General features: G+C 44.6%; 1 protein-coding gene and 1 pseudogene across 1 annotated transcript in view; both read right to left on the minus strand.

Annotated features, from left to right (window-relative positions):
* LOC143784284 (UDP-glucuronosyltransferase 1A1-like) overlaps positions 1-19,423 on the minus strand; it is a 192,447-nt gene that overhangs the window by 126,785 nt on the left and 46,239 nt on the right. The window lies entirely within an intron of this gene.
* LOC143785115 (UDP-glucuronosyltransferase 1A6 pseudogene) lies at positions 1,033-4,082 on the minus strand (annotated as a pseudogene).

A 19,423-nucleotide genomic window follows, 5' to 3' on the forward strand; every position in this document is an offset into this window, starting at 1 on the left:
CAATAATACACATGAAAATATGAAACTTTGTATTATATCTTATAAAAAATAGCTTCAATCACCTTCACATCTGATCTTTCACTCTCAGTTTGTGAGTAAAATCTGTAAATTCTGCATTGAATGAGAAACAGATTTTCCCATTACTGAGATAGATGACAGTTGGTTCTTTTAAGTTCTATGGAGAGGGGAGGGGGAGAAGCTAGAGGCAGGCATGGACATTCTCCTGCAACAACAGTTCATAGAACTTTATAAGCACTAACTGTCATCTATCTCGGTAATGGTAACATCTGTCTTCACTGAAAACAAAGTTTAAAAAATGAATGATCAGTTCAACAGGAGAAAAAAAAAACAGATGTCTCTGATGACATATATCATAAAGATTCTTATATTCCCATCTCCAAGATACTATCGCAATATGTAGTAGGTGTAATAATAATATTAACAAATACCTCCAATTAGAAATGTTTATAGTCCATGTATTAATATACTTACCCATTGCCGTCTACTTCTGTTCTCCTTTGCACCACATGACTGCTAATAATCCTCACCAGATCACACAGCATCTTCTGTGTAGTCCTAAAGTCATATTCTCAGTGCAAAACTATGATTGCTTCAATGTGAATCCCATAGACTTACACAGAGAAAGTGACTTCCAGACAACACAAAAGCCGTTATTGCAGTCACATGGCGCAGAAGAGGTCAGGAATGTTGATGAGAAAAGAAGAATATGGCGATCAGTATACTAATTAATGTATTGTGTATATAATAAATAAGGCTAAGGTGCTAGAATTTAAAAAAAACACACAAGTGATACTGTAGGGTCCACAATATATGTCATATTAAAATTTTGGATACCAAGATAAACTATATCACTAATAATTTCTAATATGCCTTGAAATAAAGTTACACTTTAGGACATCAGAATAAAGCAGAAATAAAACTTGCAATTGGTAATGACTTATACAGTATATCATGATATCATTATAGTACACTGTCTGTAAACATTCTTATGAACATTCCTTCAAATACTATTCAATTACCTACTATAAGCCTTACTTTGGTTAGATGTTTTTTTGATTCACAATTGATGCCTCCGACAAACACCATGTTGGGCATTATAGGTCTTGGAAATTCAAGGACAAAGTCATATCGATTGAGCCAGATGGAAGTTCTGCTGAGAAGCTGCACAATCGTGACTTCTTTCTTCAGAAAATTTGAAGCTATTTGCTGCATTTGCAAGTATGTAAGTCCACAATAGTAAGTCTCCAACATTCTGACTAGTACGTTCTTCGCACGCTGGGAAAATGTCATCTTGTCCGAGTACTGAGTAAAAATTCTAGGCACATACGAAAAAGGACTTGGACATTGTGCGCTTATATAGTCAAGACCACAAGGCATTCCCCTTACATAGTTCACCGTGGGCACATCAAGGTGTTCAGCTAGTATCATTCCACATAACAAAAATGAATCGGTGAGTAAAGCATCAAACTTCTCATCCTTAAGACTCTGAACAAGTTCTGTGTTATCTAATAAGGCCTTACACATGTTGTCAAATACCTTATAAATGTCTTGCATAGCATTAAACATTGTAATAGCCACACCAGGGAAGTAAGATTGGTTAAAGTGATCAAGTCCAAACTTTTCTAAAGGTACCTTCACACGAAACGACATTATTACGATATCGCTAGCAATCCGTGACGTTGCAGCGTCCTCGCTAGCGATATCGTTTCGTTTGACACGCAGCAGCGATCAGGATCCTGCTGTGATGTCGCTGGTCGCTGAATAAAGTCCAGAACTTTATTTGGTCGTCCGATCGCTGTGTATCGTTGTGTTTGAAAGCAAAAGCAACGATACCAGCGATATTTTACACTGGTAACCAGGGTAAACATCGGGTTACTAAGCGCAGGGCCGCGCTTAGTTACCCGATGTTTACCCTGGTTACTAGCGTAAAATGTAAAAAAAACAAACAGCACATACTCACATTGCGTCCCCTGCAGTCTGCTTCCTCCTCTGACTCAGCGCCGCAAAGTGAAAGTGAAAGCAGCACAGCGGTGACGTCACCGCTCTGCTCTCACTGTACGGCGCTCAGTCAGTCAGGAAGTGGACGCAGGGGGACGTGAATGTAAGTATGTGCTGTTTGTTTTTTTTAGATTTTACGCTGGTAACCAGGGTAAACATCGGGTTACTAAGCGCGGCCCTGCGCTTAGTTACCCGATGTTTACCCTGGTTACCAGGGGACCTCGGCATAGTTGATCGCTGGAGAGCGGTCTGTGTGACAGCTCTCCAGCGACCAAACAGCGACGCTGCAGCGATCTACATCGTTGTCGCTATCGCTGCAGCGTCGCTTCGTGTGAAGGTACCTTTAGAGTAATGCTAAATCTTGATTGCTGTAAGGGATAGAGTAAAGGTACCGTCACACTAAGCGACGCTGCAGCGATAGCGACAGCAATGCCGATCGCTGCAGCGTCGCTGTGTGGTCGCTGGAGAGCTGTCACACAGACCGCTCTCCAGCGACCAGCGATGCCGAGGTCCCCGGGTAACCAGGGTAAACATCGGGTTGCTAAGCGCAGGGCCGCGCTTAGTAACCCGATGTTTACCCTGGTTACCAGCGTAAAAGTTAAAAAAACAAACAGTACATGCTCACCTGCGCGTCCCCCAGCCTCTGCATCCTGACGCTGACTGAGCTCCGGCCCTAACAGCAGAGCGGTGACGTCACCGCTGTTGCTTTCACTTTCAGTTTAGGGCCGGCGCTTTAGTGTCAGGAAGCAGAGGCTGGGGGACGCGCAGGTGAGTATGTACTGTTTGTTTTTTTAACTTTTACGCTGGTAACCAGGGTAAACATCGGGTTACTAAGCGCGGCCCTGCGCTTAGTAACCCGATGTTTACCCTGGTTACCAGTGTAAAATATCGCTGGTATCGTCGCTTTTGCTGTCAAACACGGCGATACACGGCGACCTAGCGACCAAATAATGTGCAGACCTTCTAGCAGCGACCAGCAATTTCACAGCGGGATCCAGATCGCTGCTGCGTGTCAAATACAGCGATATCGCCATCCAGGTCGCTGCAACGTCACGGATTGCTGGCGATATCGCCTAGTGTGACGGTACCTTTAAGGTACCTTCACACGAAGCGACGCTGCAGCGATAGCGACAACGATGTCGATCGCTGCAGCGTCGCTGTTTGGTCGCTGGAGAGCTGTCACACAGACCGCTCTCCAGCGATCAACTATGCCGAGGTCCCCTGGTAACCAGGGTAAACATCGGGTAACTAAGCGCAGGGCCGCGCTTAGTAACCCGATGTTTACCCTGGTTACCAGCGTAAAATCTAAAAAAAACAAACAGCACATACTTACATTCACGTCCCCCTGCGTCCACTTCCTGACTGACTGAGCGCCGTACAGTGAGAGCAGAGCGGTGACGTCACCGCTGTGCTGCTTTCACTTTCACTTTGCAGCGCTGAGTCAGAGGAGGAAGCAGACTGCAGGGGACGCAATGTGAGTATGTGCTGTTTGTTTTTTTTACATTTTACGCTAGTAACCAGGGTAAACATCGGGTAACTAAGCGCGGCCCTGCGCTTAGTAACCCGATGTTTACCCTGGTTACCAGTGTAAAATATCGCTGGTATCGTTGCTTTTGCTTTCAAACACAACGATACACAGCGATCGGACGACCAAATAAAGTTCTGGACTTTATTCAGCGACCAGCGACATCACAGCAGGATCCTGATCGCTGCTGCGTGTCAAACTAAACGATATCGCTAGAGAGGACGCTGCAACGTCACGGATTGCTAGCGATATCGTTATAATGTCGTTTCGTGTGAAGGTACCTTAAGTCTTGGTTGTATAGAGATCAGATTCACCAATTCTTATGTTGCTTTCACCTGTTACAACCACAACTTTGTGTCCAAGCTGTGCCAGCTTCTCCACCAGAGGACGCATGCTGAGCCAGGGACTACCACCAATAGGAATTACAAGCAGCTTTCCTCCATTAGCTTGTCTAAAAACACAGAACACGATCATTAGGGCTCCACACAGAGACAACAGTGATAGCTTCATTGCTGCAGAGGATCGTCCAGGAATTAATGTTCATTTGGGCCAATTCACCTTGAATGACTTGTTTAAGGCTACGTTCACATTTGCGTTGTGCGCCGCAGCGTCGGCGCCGCAGCGCACAACGCAAACAAAAACGCGGCAAAACGCACGCTAAAACGCTGCGTTTTGCGCCGCATGCGTCGTTTTTGCCCGCAAGTTGGACGCAAAAAAAATGCAACTTGAAGCGTTTCTTGCGTCCAACGCTTGCGGCCATGCGGCGCAAAACGCAGCACAACGCATGTCCATGCGCCCCCATGTTAAGTATAGGGGCGCATGACGCATGCGGCGCCGCTGCGGCGCCCGACGCTGCGGCGCTGACCGCAAATGTGAACGTAGCCTTATACAGTGAGTAGGCTTGGAAATTTGTCAAACTTATTGGTTAACTCCCTGCTTAGCTTTCATGTTCTTTCCCTGAGTACAAGTATGATAAATCATTGTTACGAAGTGTAAAAATGCGTGCAATAAATAATCTCTTTGAATAAACATTGGAAGAGGATTTGTCAGGGGAGCAATGAAGTGCCAGCTTTTACCGCTGGTACCAGTGCCAGTCCAGAAATACAATCTCTAGGCCATTTAGTGAGTAGTATAAACCCCCTCACCTGCATTAGATGCACAAAGGGTTATACTGTATATTGATAATAGTGCATAATGTGAGCAAACATTTGTAGGGGGCACATTCTTTCATAGCAGCCTAGATCCACACAGTCACGGATTTGAGGTCTCAAAAGCAGAGTAAAAATATTGTCTCTCATGAACTTGCAAAACAAGCAATGCAGCTTTTCTTCAACCAAAATGTAAAACAAGAACAAACAGTCCTTTTAGGTTAGGGCAGGAAAAGTACCTCAGCACATGCATAAATGTTCCACTCACTTAATACAGGCACACCGTGGAAAAAAAAAAGGAAAATCCACAAGCGCAAAAGTCATAAAACATCATATTTATTAGTAGATTAAAACATTAAAAGGAAAAATGTTATAAACATGACGACGGTCGACGCGTTTTGAGCCACACTAGCTCTTAATCATGAATTTTTTAAATTGTTCCCTTTCATGTTTTAATCTACTAATAAATGTAATATTTTTTTACTTTTGCGGTTGCTGGATTTTCCCATTATTTTCCCATTATTTTCACGGTTCACTTACTCAGGAAACCAGCCTGAAGTGTCCGTGCACTGCACCCATATTCTAGGTATTTCCCAACCCGGTGAGATGATGGTTGTTCCATTGTGTTTTACTACTCATACACAGACTGTATACCATTAATGGTCCTTAAATCTCCAGACTACAGAGAGCACTGCTGCCTTAAATAGTCCTCATCAAAGGCTGGAAATGGAGATATGGGAGTGGTCAGTCCCACGCAGCTCTTCTGGTTGCTCCTAAAACCCAAACTCAAAAATCCAGTCACATTTAAAAACACTGCATGAACTTATTATTGTTCGGACCTTTGTCTCTGGGACTGTATCACTGAGGCTAGCCACCATGGTGACACTGTTGAAAGGCTCCTTTAGCTTCTGAGGATCACTTAGCCATAGCCGACTTTGTATATTTTAAGAGGTCCACAAGATTTGGCTGCTATTAGGGCAAAGATAGTGGCAAACCTACGGTAATAGCTCTTGATGCCAAGAAACACTCTGACCTGAGTTTTGAGAGGGGTAGTGGCCAACTCTGTATCACCTCTATCTTATTTATATGTGGTGTTATCTCACCTATGCCTACCACATAGCCAAGATACTTGGTCTACTGTTGTGAATTCTGCTCTTGGGCTCCCTCCGGTGGTTGTAAGTGGTACTGCTGCTCCTTTGGATCTCAGCAGTCATCAGGTGCTTTCACTTACTACCAATTCTGACTGGGCTATTTAATCTGGCTAGATCCTTTAGTCAGTGCCAGTTGTCCATGGTTTTTGGAGGATTCACATCTCTGCTTGGTTTCTCCTGCTATACTGTCCAAATCATCAAAGATAAGTCCTGGCTTTGTTTTTGCAGTCCACATGCTGTGGACCTTATAGCTCAGTGCATTTCTATGTTTTTTCTTGTCCAGCTTTGTCTGTGTAAGGATTTATTCAGCCAAGCTGGAAGCTCTGGAGATGCAGAGTTACCCTCCATGCCTTTAGTTAGGTGTGGAGATTTTTGTATTCTCTGTGGTGGATATTTTGTAGTATTTTAATACTGACCACACAGTACTCTGTCCTGTCCTTTCTTTTTAGCTAGCATGGCTGTTATGACCTGCTGGTTACGGAGCAACATGGGACGAGCTCTGAGGAGGTGGTATCTGTACTGACCGCAGTTCCTAATCCTAACACCAACACTAGAAGTAGCCGTGGGATGTTCCTGTCACTCCCTAGACACCTCGTCACAGCCTGAGAACTAACTACCCCTAAAGATGGAAACAGAAAGCTATCTTGCCTCAGACAAAAACCTCAAAAGGAAAGATAGCCCCCCACAAATATTGACTGTGAGTGGAGAGGAAAATGACATACACAGAAATGAAAACAGATTTTAGCAAAGGAGGCCACTACTAATCTAGATAGACAGAACAGGAAAGGACACTGTGCGGTCAGTATTAAAAACTAAAAGTCCACGCAGAGTTTACAAAAATAATCTCCACACCGACTCACGGTGTGGAGGGCAAATCTGCTTCCCCAGAGCTTCCAGCTAGACTGAATATATCATACTGACAAGCTGGACGAGAAAAAACATAACATGAGCTGAGCAATTAAGTCCACAGCAAATGGACAACCAAAAGAACAAGTATGAACTTATCTTTTGCTGAAATGGACCGGCCATAAGAGAAATCCAAGGAGAGATCTGAATCCAACCCAGAAACATTGACAGCTGGCACTGACTGAAGACCAGAGCCAGGTTAAATAGCAGAGCCAGGATAGACGATCAGTGGAAGCAGCTGCTAATGCTAAACCCAAGGAGCAGCAGTTCCACTTGAAACCACCAGAGGGAGCCCAAGGGCAGAATTCACAAAAGTGCCATTCACAACCACCGGAGGGAGCCCAAGAACGGAATTCACAACAGTATCCCCCCCTTGAGGAGGGGTCACCGAACCCTCACCAGAGCCCCCAGGCCAATCAGGACGAGCCAAGTGAAAAGCACGAACCAAATCGGCAGCATGGACATCGGAGGCAACAACCCAAGAATTATCCTCCTGGCCATAACCCTTCCACTTGACCAGATACTGAAGCTTCCGCCTCGAAAAACGAGAATCAAAAATCTTCTCCACCACATATTCCAACTCCCCCTCAACCAACACCGGAGCAAGAGGATCAACAGAAGGAACCACGGGCACCACATATCTCCGCAACAAAGATCTATGGAAAACATTATGGATGGAAAAAGAAGCTGGAAGGGCTAAACGAAAAGATACCGGATTGATAATTTCAGAAATCTTATAAGGACCAATAAAGCGAGGCTTGAACTTAGGGGAAGAAACCTTCATAGGAACATGATGAGAAGATAACCAGACTAAATCCCCAACACGAAGCCGGGGACCCACACACCGACGACGGTTAGCAAAACGTTGAGCCTTTTCCTGAGACAACGTCAAATTGTCCACCACATGAGTCCAAATGTGCTGTAACCTGTCCACCACAGAATCAACACCAGGACAGTCAGAAGGCTCAACCTGCCCTGAAGAAAAACGAGGATGAAAACCAAAATTACAAAAAAAAGGCGAAACCAAGGTAGCCGAACTAGCCCGATTATTAAGGGCAAACTCGGCCAACGGCAAGAAGGTCACCCAATCATCCTGATCAGCAGACACAAAACATCTCAAATAGGTGTCCAAGGTCTGATTGGTTCGCTCAGTTTGGCCATTTGTCTGAGGATGAAATGCTGAAGAAAAAGACAAATCAATGCCCATTCTAGCACAAAAGGACCGCCAAAACCTAGAAACAAACTGGGAACCTCTGTCAGACACAATATTCTCCGGAATGCCATGCAAACGAACCACATGCTGAAAAAATTATGAAACCAAATCAGAGGAGGAAGGCAACTTAGGCAAAGGTACCAAATGGACCATCTTAGAAAACCGGTCACAAACCACCCAGATGACAGACATCTTCTGGGAAACAGGAAGATTCGAAATAAAATCCATGGAAATATGCGTCCAGGGCCTCTCAGGGACCGGCAAAGGCAAAAGCAACCCACTAGCACGGGAACAGCAAGGCTTGGCCCGGGCACAAGTCCCACAGGACTGCACAAAAGAACGCACATCCCGCGACAAGGAAGGCCACCAAAAGGACCTAGCAACCAAATCTCTGGTACCAAAATTCCCAGGATGACCAGCCAACACAGAACAATGAACCTCAGAAATTACCTTACTAGTCCATCTATCAGGAACAAACAGTTTCCCCACTGGACAGCAGTCAGGTTTATCAGCCTGAAACTCCCGAAGCACCCGCCGTAAATCAGGGGAGATGGCAGAAAGAATCACCCCCTCCTGGAGAATACCAACCGGCTCAAGGACTCCCAGAGAATCAGGCAAAAAACTCCTAGAAAGGGCATCAGCCTTCACATTCTTAGATCCCGGAAGATACGAGACCACAAAATCAAAACGGGAGAAAAACAGGGACCATCGAGCTTGTCTAGGATTCAACTGCTTGGCAGACTCAAGGTAAATCAGATTCTTATGATCAGTCAAGACCACAACGCGATGCTTGGCTCCCTCAAGCCAATGTCGCCACTCCTCAAATGCCCACTTCATAGCCAACAACTCCCGATTGCCGACATCATAATTACGCTCAGCAGGCGAAAACTTTCTGAAGAAGAAGGCACACGGTTTCATCAAAGAGCAATCAGAACTTCTCTGAGACAAAACGGCCCCTGCCCCGATCTCAGAAGCATCAACCTCAACCTGAAAAGGGAGAGAAACATTTGGCTGACGCAACACAGGGGCAGAAGTAAAACGACGTTTAAGCTCCTGAAAGGCCTCAACAGCCGCAGAGAACCAATTCATCACATCAGCGCCTTTCTTCGTCAAATCGGTCAGGGGCTTAACCACACTGGAAAAGTTAGCAATGAAACGGCGATAAAAAATAGCAAAGCCCAAAAATTTCTGAAGGCTCTTCACCGATGTGGGTTGAATCCAATCATGAATGGCCTGGACCTTAACAGGATCCATTTCAATAGCCGAGGGAGAAAAAATGAAACCCAAAAAAGAAACGTTCTGAACTCCAAAAAGGCACTTAGACCCCTTCACAAACAACGCATTAGCACGAAGGATCTGAAATACCATCCTGACCTGTTTCACATGAGACTCCCAATCATCGGAAAAAATCAAAATATCATCCAAATATACAATCATGAATTTATCAAGATAATTCCGGAAGATATCATGCATAAAGGACTGAAACACAGATGGAGCATTAGAGAGCCCGAATGGCATCACAAGGTATTCAAAATGGCCTTCGGGCGTATTAAATGCTGTTTTCCATTAGTCACCCTGTTTAATACGAACAAGATTATACGCCCCTCGAAGGTCAATCTTAGTAAACCAACTAGCCCCCTTAATCCGAGCAAACAAATCAGAAAGCAAAGGTAAAGGGTATTGGAATTTGACCATGATCTTATTGAGAAGGCGATAATCTATACAGAGTCTCAAGGAGCCATCCTTCTTGGCAACAAAAAAGAATACCGCTCCCAACGGTGACGAAGATGGGCGAATATGCCCCTTCTCCAAAGACTCCTTAACATAACTCCGCATGGCGGCATGCTCTGGCACAGACAGATTGAAAAGTCGGCCCTAAGGGAACTTACAGCCAGGAATCAAGTTAATGGCACAATCGCAGTCCCTATGAGGAGGAAGTGAGCTGGACTTGGGCTCATCAAATATATCCTGGAAATCCGACAAAAACTCAGGAACTTCAGAAGAGGGGGAAGAGGAAATTGACATCAAAGGAACATCACTATGTATCCCTTGACAACCCCAACTAGTCACAGATATAGATTTCCAATCCAGCACTGGATTATGTACCTGTAACCATGGAAAACCCAGTACAACCACATCATGCAAATTATGCAACACCAGAAAACGACAATCTTCCTGATGTGCTGGAGCCATGCACATGGTCAACTGTGTCCAGTACTGAGGTTTATTCTTGGCCAATGGTGTAGCATCAATCCCCCTTAAGGGAATAGGGTTCTGCAAAGGCTGCAAGGAAAAACCACAGCGTCTGGTGAACTCTAAGTCCATTAAGTTCAGGGCAGCGCCTGAATCCACAAATGCCATAACAGAAAAGGACGATAATGAGCAAATCAGGGTAACAGACAAGAGAAATTTAGGCTGTACAGTACTAATAGTAACAGACCTAGCGACCCTCATAGTACGCTTAGGGCAATCAGAAATAGCATGAGCAGAATCACCACAGTAAAAACACAGCCTTTTCTGACGTCTGAATTCCTGCCGTTCTGCTCTAGTCAAAATCCTATCACATTGCATAGGCTCAGGACTCTGCTCAGAGGACACTGCCATATGGTGCACCACCTTGCGCTCGCGCAGGCACCGATCAACCTGAATGGCCAAAGACATTGATTCAACATTGATACATTCAAACCAGCAGGCGTGGGGAACCCCACCATAACATCTTTAAGGGCTTCAGAAAGACCCTTTCTGAAAATTGCTGCCAGGGCATACTCATTCCATTTTGTGAGCACAGACAACTTTCTAAATTTCTGGCAGTATACTTCTGCCGCTTCCTGACCCTGACACAGAGCCAGCAAGGTTTTTTCTGCCTGATCCACAGAATTAGGTTCGTCATACAGCAATCCGAGCGCTTGAAAAAATGCGTCTACATTGAGCAATGCAGGATTCCCTGACTCAAGGGAGAATGCCCAGTCCTGCGGGTCTCCACGCAGCAGAGAAATGACAATCTTCACCTGCTGAATGGGGTCAACAGAGGAAGGGGGTCTCAAAGCAAAAAACAATCTGCAGTTATTTTTAAAGTTCAAAAATTTGGATCTATCTCCAAAAAACAAATCAGGAGTAGGAATTCTAGGCTCTAAAACCGGAGTCTGAACAACATAATCTTGGATACTCTGTACCCTTGCAGCGAGTTGATCCACACGAGAGAACAAACCCTGAACATCCATGTCAGCACCAGAGTCCTGAACCACCCAGAGATTAAGGGGGAAAAAAAAGATAAAACAGACTGCAAAGAAAAAAAAAAAAAAATGGCTCAGAACTTTTTTTTCCCTTCTTTTGAGATGCATTCAATACATTGCAGGCCAGCTGTACTGTTATGACCTGGTGGTTAAGGAGCAACATGGGACGAGCTCTGAGGAGGTGGTATCTGTACTGACCGCAGTTCCTAATCCTAACACCAACACTAGAAGTAGCCGTGGGATGTTCCTGTCACTCCCTAGACACCTCGTCACAGCCTGAGAACTAACTACCAATAAAGATGGAAACAGAAAGCTATCTTGCCTCAGAGAAAAACCCCAAAAGGAAAGCTAGCCCCCCACAAATATTGACTGTGAGTGGAGAGGGAAATGACATACACAGAAATGAAAACAGATTTTAGCAAAGGAGGCCACTACTAATCTAGATAGACAGAACAGGAAAGGACACTGTGCGGTCAGTATTAAAAACTAAAAGTCCACACAGAGTTTACAAAAATAATCTCCACACCGACTCACGGTGTGGAGGGCAAATCTGCTTCCCCAGAGCTTCCAGCTAGACTGAATATATCATACTGACAAGCTGGACAAGAAAAAACATAACATGAGCTGAGCAATTAAGTCCACAGCAAATGGACAACCAAAAGAACAAGTAAGAACTTATCTTTTGCTGAAATGGACCGGCCATAAGAGAAATCCAAGGAGAGATCTGAATCCAACCCAGAAACATTGACAGCTGGCACTTACTGAAGACTAGAGCCAGGTTAAATAGCAGAGCCAGGAGAGACGATCAGTGGAAGCAGCTGCTAATGCTAAACCCAAGGAGCAGCAGTTCCACTCGAAACCACCAGAGGGAGCCCAAGGGCAAAATTCACAAAAGTGCCATTCACAACCACCGGAGGGAGCCCAAGAACGGAATTCACAACACGTGGCCTCCTTTGCTAAATTCTGTTTTCAGTCTGCGTATGTTATTTCCCTCTCCTCTCACAGTCAATATTTGTGGGGGGCTGTCTATCCTTTGGGGATTTTCTCTGAGGCAAGATAGTTTTCCCGTTTCTTTCTTTAGGGGTAATTAGTCCTCAGGCTGTGATGAGGTGTCTAGAGAGGGACAGGAACACCCCACGGCTACTTCTAGTTGCGGTGTTAAGTTCAGGGTCTGCGGTCAGTATAGGTACCACCTTCTCCAGAGCACGTCTCATGCTGCTCCTAGGCCACCAGATCATAACAGTACAACTGGCCAACAATGAGTTAAATGCATCTCAAAAGAAGGGAAGAAAAGTGCTGAGCCATTTTTTTCTGTAGTCTATTTTGTCTTCTCTTCCCTCTTAATCTCTGGGTGGTTCAGGAGTTTAGCGCTGGCATGGATGTTCAGGGATTGGCTTCTCGTGTGGATCAACTTGCTGCAAGAGTACAGGGTATTTCCGATTATATTGTCCAGACTCCGGAGTTGGAGCCTAGAATTCAAATTCCTGATTTGTTTTTTGGGGACAGGTCCAAGTTTTTGAGCTTTAAAAATAACTGCAAACTGTTTTTTGCTCTGAAACCTCGTTCCTCTGGTGATCCCATTCAGCAAGTTAAAATTGTCATCTCTTTGCTGCGTGGTGATCCTCAGGATTGGGCATTTTCCCTGGAATCTGGGAATCCGGCCTTGCTTAATGTAGACACCTTTTTTCAGGCGCTAGGGTTATTGTATGATGAACCTAATTCAGTGGATCATGCAGAAAAGACCTTGTTGACCCTGTGTCAGGGTCAAGAAGCGGCAGAATTATACTGCCAGAAATTTAGAAAATGGTCTGTGCTCACGAAATGGAATGAGGATGCTTTGGCGGCAATTTTCAGAAAGGGTCTTTCTGAATCCGTTGAAGATGTTATGGTGGGGTTCCCCACGCCTGCTGGTCTGAGTGATTCTATGTCTCTGGCCATTCAGATTGATCGGCGCTTGCGCGAGCGCAGAGTTGTGCACACGATGGCATTGTCCTTTGAGCGGAGTCCTGAGCCTATGCAGTGTGATAGGATTTTGTCTAGAGCTAAACGACAAGGATTCAGACGTCAGAATGGGTTGTGTTTTTACTGCGGCGATTCTGCTCATGTTATTTCCGATTGTCCTAGGCGTGCAAAGAGACTCGCTAGCTCTAATGCCATCAGTGCTGTACAGCCTAAATTTCTGTTATCTGTGACCTTGATCTGCTCATTGTCATCATTTTCTGTCATGGCATTTGTGGATTCAGGTGCCGCTTTGAACTTGATGGACTTAGAATTTGCCAAGCGTTGTGGTTTCCCCTTGCAGCCTTTGCAGAATCCTATTCCTTTAAGGGGCATTGATGCTACACCTTTGGCTAAAAATATACCTCAGTTCTGGACACAGCTGACCATGTGCATGGCGCCAGCACATCAGGAAGATTGTCGTTTTCTGGTGTTGCATAATTTGCATGATTCTATTGTACTGGGTTTTCCATGGTTACAGGTACATAACCCGGTGCTGGATTGGAAATCTATGTCTGTGACTAGTTGGGGTTGTCAGGGGGTTCATAATGACGTTCCTTTGATGTCAATTTCCTCTTCCCCCTCTTCTGAAATTCCTGAGTTTTTGTCAGATTTCCAGGATGTATTTGATGAGCCCAAATCCAGTTCCCTTCCACCGCATAGGGACTGTGATTGTGCTATTGACTTGATTCCAGGCTGTAAGTTCCCTAAGGGTCTGTGCCAGAACATACCGCCATGCGGAGTTATGTTAAGGAGTCCTTGGAGAAAGGGCATATTTGGCCATCTTCTTCACCTTTGGGAGCGGGTTTTTTTTTTGTTGCCAAGAAGGATGGCTCCTTGAGACCCTGTATTGATTATCGCCTCTTGAATAAGATCACGGTCAAATTTCAATACCCTTTGCCTTTGCTTTCTGATTTGTTTGCTAGGATTAAGGGGGCTAGTTGGTTTACTAAGATTGACCTTCGAGGGGCGTATAATCTTGTTCGTATTAAACAGGGTGACGAATGGAAAACTGCGTTTAATACGCCCGAAGGCCATTTTGAATACCTTGTGATGCCATTTGGGCTCTCTAATGCTCCATCTGTGTTTCAGTCCTTCATGCATGATATCTTCCGCAATTATCTTGATCAATTCATGATTGTATATTTGGATGATATTTTGATTTTTTCCGATGATTGGGAGTCTCATGTGAAACAGGTCAGGATGGTATTTCAGATCCTTCGTGATAATGCTTTGTGAAGGGGTCTAAGTGCCTCTTTGGAGTGCAGAAGGTTTCTTTTTTGGGTTTCATTTTTTTCTCCCTCGCCTATAGAAATGGATCCGGTTAAGGTTCAGGCCATTCATGATTGGATTCAACCCACATCTGTGAAGAGTCTTCAGAAATTTTTGGGTTTTGCTAATTTTTATCGCCGTTTCATTGCCAACTTCTCCAGTGTGGTTAAACCCCTGGCCGATTTGATGAAGAAAGGCGCTGATGTGACTAATTGGTCCTCTGCGGCTGTTTCTGCCTTTCAGGAGCTTAAGCGCCGATTTACTTCTGCCCCTGTGTTGCGACAGCCGGACGTTTCTCTTCCTTTTCAGGTTGAGGTTGACGCTTCTGAGATTGGGGCAGGGGCCGTTTTGTCTCAGAGGAATTCTGATGGTTCCTTGATGAAACTATGTGCCTTCTTTTCCCGAAAGTTTTCGCCTGCGGAACGCAATTATGATGTCGGCAATCGGGAGTTGTTGGCTATGAAATGGGCATTTGAGTGGCGACATTGGCTTGAGGGGGCCAAGCACCGTGTTGTGGTCTTGACCGATCATAAGAATCTGATTTACCTCGAGTCTGCCAAGCGGCTGAATCCTAGACAGGCTCGTTGGTCCCTGTTTTTCTCCCGTTTTGATTTTGTGGTCTCGTATCTTCCGGGTTCTAAGAATGTTAAGGCTGATGCCCTCTCTAGGAGCTTTTTGCCTGATTCTCCTGGGGTCCTTGAGCCCGGTTGGCATTCTGAAAGAAGGGGTGATTCTTTCTGCCATCTCCCCTGATTTACGACGGGTTCTTCAGGAATTTCAGGCTGATAAACCTGACCGCTGTCCAGCGGGGAAACGGTTTGTTCCTGATAGATGGACTAGTAAGGTGATTTCTGAGGTTCATTGTTCTGTGTTGGCTGGCCATCCTGGGATTTTTGGTACCAGAGACTTGGTTGGTAGGTCCTTTTGGTGGCCTTCTTTGTCACGGGATATGCGTTCTTTTGTGCAGTCCTGTGGGACTTGTGCGCGGGCCAAGCCCTGCTGTTCCCGCGCTAGTGGGTTGCTTTTGCCTTTGCCGGTCTCTGAGAGGCCTTGGACGCATATTTCTATGGATTTTATTTCAGATCTTCCGGTTTCCCAGAAGATGTCTGTTATCTGGGTGGTTTGTGATCGGTTTTCTAAGATGGTCCATTTGGTACCTTTGCCTAAGTTGCCTTCCTCCTCTGATTTGGTTCCATTATTTTTTCAGCATGTGGTTCGTTTGCATGGCATTCCGGAGAATATTGTGTCCGATAGAGGTTCCCAGTTTGTTTCTAGGTTTTGGCGGGCCTTTTGTGCTAGGCTGGGCATTGATTTGTCTTTTTCTTCCGCATTTCATCCTCAGACAAATGGCCAGACCGAGCAAACTAACCAGACCTTGGAGACTTATTTGAGATGCTTTGTGTCTGCTGATCAGGATGATTGAGTGACCTTTCTACCATTGGCCGAGTTTGCCCTTAATAATCGGGCTAGTTCGGCTACTTTGGTTTCGCCTTTTTTTTGCAATTCTGGTTTTCATCCTCGTTTTTCTTCTGGGCAGGTTGAGCCTTCTGACTGCCCTGGTGTGGATTCTGTGGTTGACAGGATGCAGCAGATTTGGACCCATGTGGTGGACAATTTGGTGTTGTCTCAGGAGAAGGCTCAGCGTTTTGCTAACCGTCGTCAGGGTGTTGGTTCCCGGCTTCAGGTTGGGGATTTGGTCTGGTTGTCTTCCCGTCATGTTCCTATGAAGGTCTCTTCCCCTAAGTTCAAGCCTCGCTTTATTGGTCCCTATAAGATTTCTGATTATTAATCCGGTGTCTTTTCGTTTGGCCCTTCCAGCCTCCTTTTCCATCCATAATGTTTTCCATAGATCTTTGTTGCGAAAATATGTGGTGCCTGTTGTACCCTCTGTTGATCCTCCTGCTCCGGTGTTGGTTGATGGGGAGTTGGAATATGTGGTTGAGAAGATTTTGGATTCTCGTTTTTCGAGGCGGAGGCTTCAGTATCTTGTCAAGTGGAAGGGTTATGGCCAGGAGGATAATTCTTGGGTTGCTGCCTCCGATGTTCATGCTGACGATTTGGTTCGTGCTTTTCATTTGGCTCGCCCTGATCGGCCTGGGGGCTCTGGTGAGGGTTCGGTGACCCCTCCTCAAGGGGGGGTACTGTTGTGAATTCTGCTCTTGGGCTCCCTCCGGTGGTTGTAAGTGGTACTGCTGCTCCTTTGGATCTCAGCAGTCATCACGTGCTTTCAATTACTACCAATTCTGACTGGGCTATTTAATCTGGCTAGATCCTTTAGTCAGTGCAAGTTGTCCATGGTTTTTGGAGGATTCACATCTCTGCTTAGTTTCTCCTGTTACACTGTCCAAATCATCAAAGATAAGTCCTGGCTTTGTTTTTGCAGTCCACATGCTGTGGACCTTATAGCTCAGTGCATTTCTATGTTTTTTCTTGTCCAGCTTTGTCTGTGTAAGACTTTATTCAGCCAAGCTGGAAGCTCTGGAGATGCACAGTTACCCTCCATGCCTTTAGTTAGGTGTGGAGATTTTTGTATTCTCTTTGGTAGATATTTTGTAGTATTTTAATACTGACCGCACAGTACTCTGTCCTGTCCTTTCTTTTTAGCTAGCGTGGCCTCCTTTGCTAAATTCTGTTTTCAGTCTGCGTATGTTATTTCCCTCTCCTCTCGCAGTCAATATTTGTGGGGGGCTGTCTATCCTTTGGGGATTTTCTCTGAGGCAAGATAGTTTTCCCGTTTCTTTCTTTAGGGGTAATTAGTCCTCAGGCTGTGATGAGGTGTCTAGGGAGTGACAGGAACATCCCACGGCTACTTCTAGTTGCGGTGTTAAGTTCAGGGTCTGCGGTCAGTATAGGTACCACCTTCTCCAGAGCACGTCTCATGCTGCTCCTAGGCCATCAGATCATAACAGTCTACTCCATCCCCATGGCAAATTTCTTTAGGTTGATTGTAAATCTCACCTTCCTTAGCGCATCAAGTATCAACTGAACTATGTTCACATGATGTCCCCAATCTTGGCTGAATATAACATGTTATCTAAGTAGTCCACTGCATACTTTTGTGATGGGCTAGGACCTGATCCATGGCCCTCTAAAAAGTGGTTGGAGCCCCCTGAAACCTGAATGGCATGATGACGTACTGTTAACAACTGTCTGGCATCGAGAAGGTCATCTCCTTGGCCTCCTTGGATAAGGGTAATCTGGGAGTATTGTTTCATGTTATCCAGGGTGTTTTTGATACCAGTTTTTGATCATATCTGTTGCTTTTATGTTCCTTTATGTTAGAGGGTGAGTCATCTATTTACAGTATATCTAATTATTGCCATTCTCACCTGGTATTTACTTGTGTAATTAAGCACTATGGCACTTGATATGAGATCCGCCTGCACCTATTAACTAGTTAAATGCCGCTGTCAAACTCTGATAGAGGCATTTAACAAGGCCAGTAATGCACGCACCGGTGACCCCCGTCATATGATCGGGAGTCATCAGTGCATCGGCATAACAACCAGAGGTCTCCTTATGACCTCTATAGTAGCTGATGCCGGATTGCTATGAGCACCACCCTGTGGTCGGCGCTCGTAACAATGCTGTAATTCTATGACATAGGGGCGAGCATCGCCTCTATGTAGCAGACGCAATAGAGTTATGGCAGCTTCTAGCCTCCCATGGAGGCCATTGAAGCATGCCAAAATTAAAAAAAAAATGTTTTTAAAAATATGAAAAAAATAAAAAAAATATAAAAGTTTAAATCACCCCCCTTTCGCCCCATTCAAAATAAAACAATAAAAAAAATCAAACCTACACATATTTGGTATCGCCGCTTTCAGAATCATTTGGTCTATCAATAAAAATAAAGGATTAACCTGATCGCTAAACTGCGTAGCGAGAAAAAAGTCAAAACGCCAGAATTACGGGTTTTTTTGTTGCAGCGACATTGCATTAAAAAGCAATAATGGGCGATCAAAAGAATGTATCTGCACCAAAATGGTATTATTAAAAACATCAACTCAGCACACAAAAAATAAGCCCTCACCCAACCCCAGATCACAAAAAATTAAGACGCTATGGGTAACGGAAAATTGCCTTTTTATCTTTAGCAAAGTTTGTAATTTTCTTCACCACTTAGATAAGAAAAACCTACACATGTCTGGTGCCTATGAACTAGTAAATTACCTAGAGAATCATAATGGCAGGTCAGTTTGGGCATTTAGTGAACCTCCAGAAGAAGCCCCCGGAAGAAGCAGGAGGAGAAACGCGCGTCGGGGTGAGGGGACGCCATTAGCACAAGGTAATACCATCTCTTTATTTTCCTATGGATGTTATGGTCAGTTAGGTTGCTCCAGCGTGGTTGGTGTAGGATTTCCTATGACTATTGTTACTATATATTTAACCACTGTGTCAGTGATCTTGATACCGCCCCATGGTGGGTATATGGGGACCTGTAACCGCCACACATTTTGGATAAATTAAGCCATTGTGCGATTTACCCGTTACTATTATTCTGGAGTTGAATATCCACTGATAATAACTAAGTATTACTGAGTATGGATCATTTATATTCTGCCTTGTCTTTTTTGGTGTCCCCAACGGTAATTTTGCTTTTTTAATTGTGAAATTTTAATAATATTAATAAACTATTTGTTTTTATATTGGGATCTCTTCGTTCTTCCCACAAAAACTTATGTGGGATTAGTTATATATAGTGTTGTGAAGTGCCCTTTTCATTGTGTCTCTAGACATATGTGGAGCTATTTAGTGAACCTAGCAAAGAAGCCAAACAAAAAACAAATTTGGGATTGCACTTTTTTGCAATTTCACTGCACTTGGAAATTTTTTCCCGTTTTCTAGTACACAACATGGTAAAACCAATGGTGTTCTTCAAAAGTACAATTTGTCCCACAAAAAATAAGCCCACACATGGTCATATTGACAGAAAAATAAAAAAGTTATGGCTCTGG

This window comes from Ranitomeya variabilis, chromosome 7 (genome assembly GCF_051348905.1).
Source record: "Ranitomeya variabilis isolate aRanVar5 chromosome 7, aRanVar5.hap1, whole genome shotgun sequence".
Classification (NCBI taxonomy): domain Eukaryota; kingdom Metazoa; phylum Chordata; class Amphibia; order Anura; family Dendrobatidae; genus Ranitomeya; species Ranitomeya variabilis.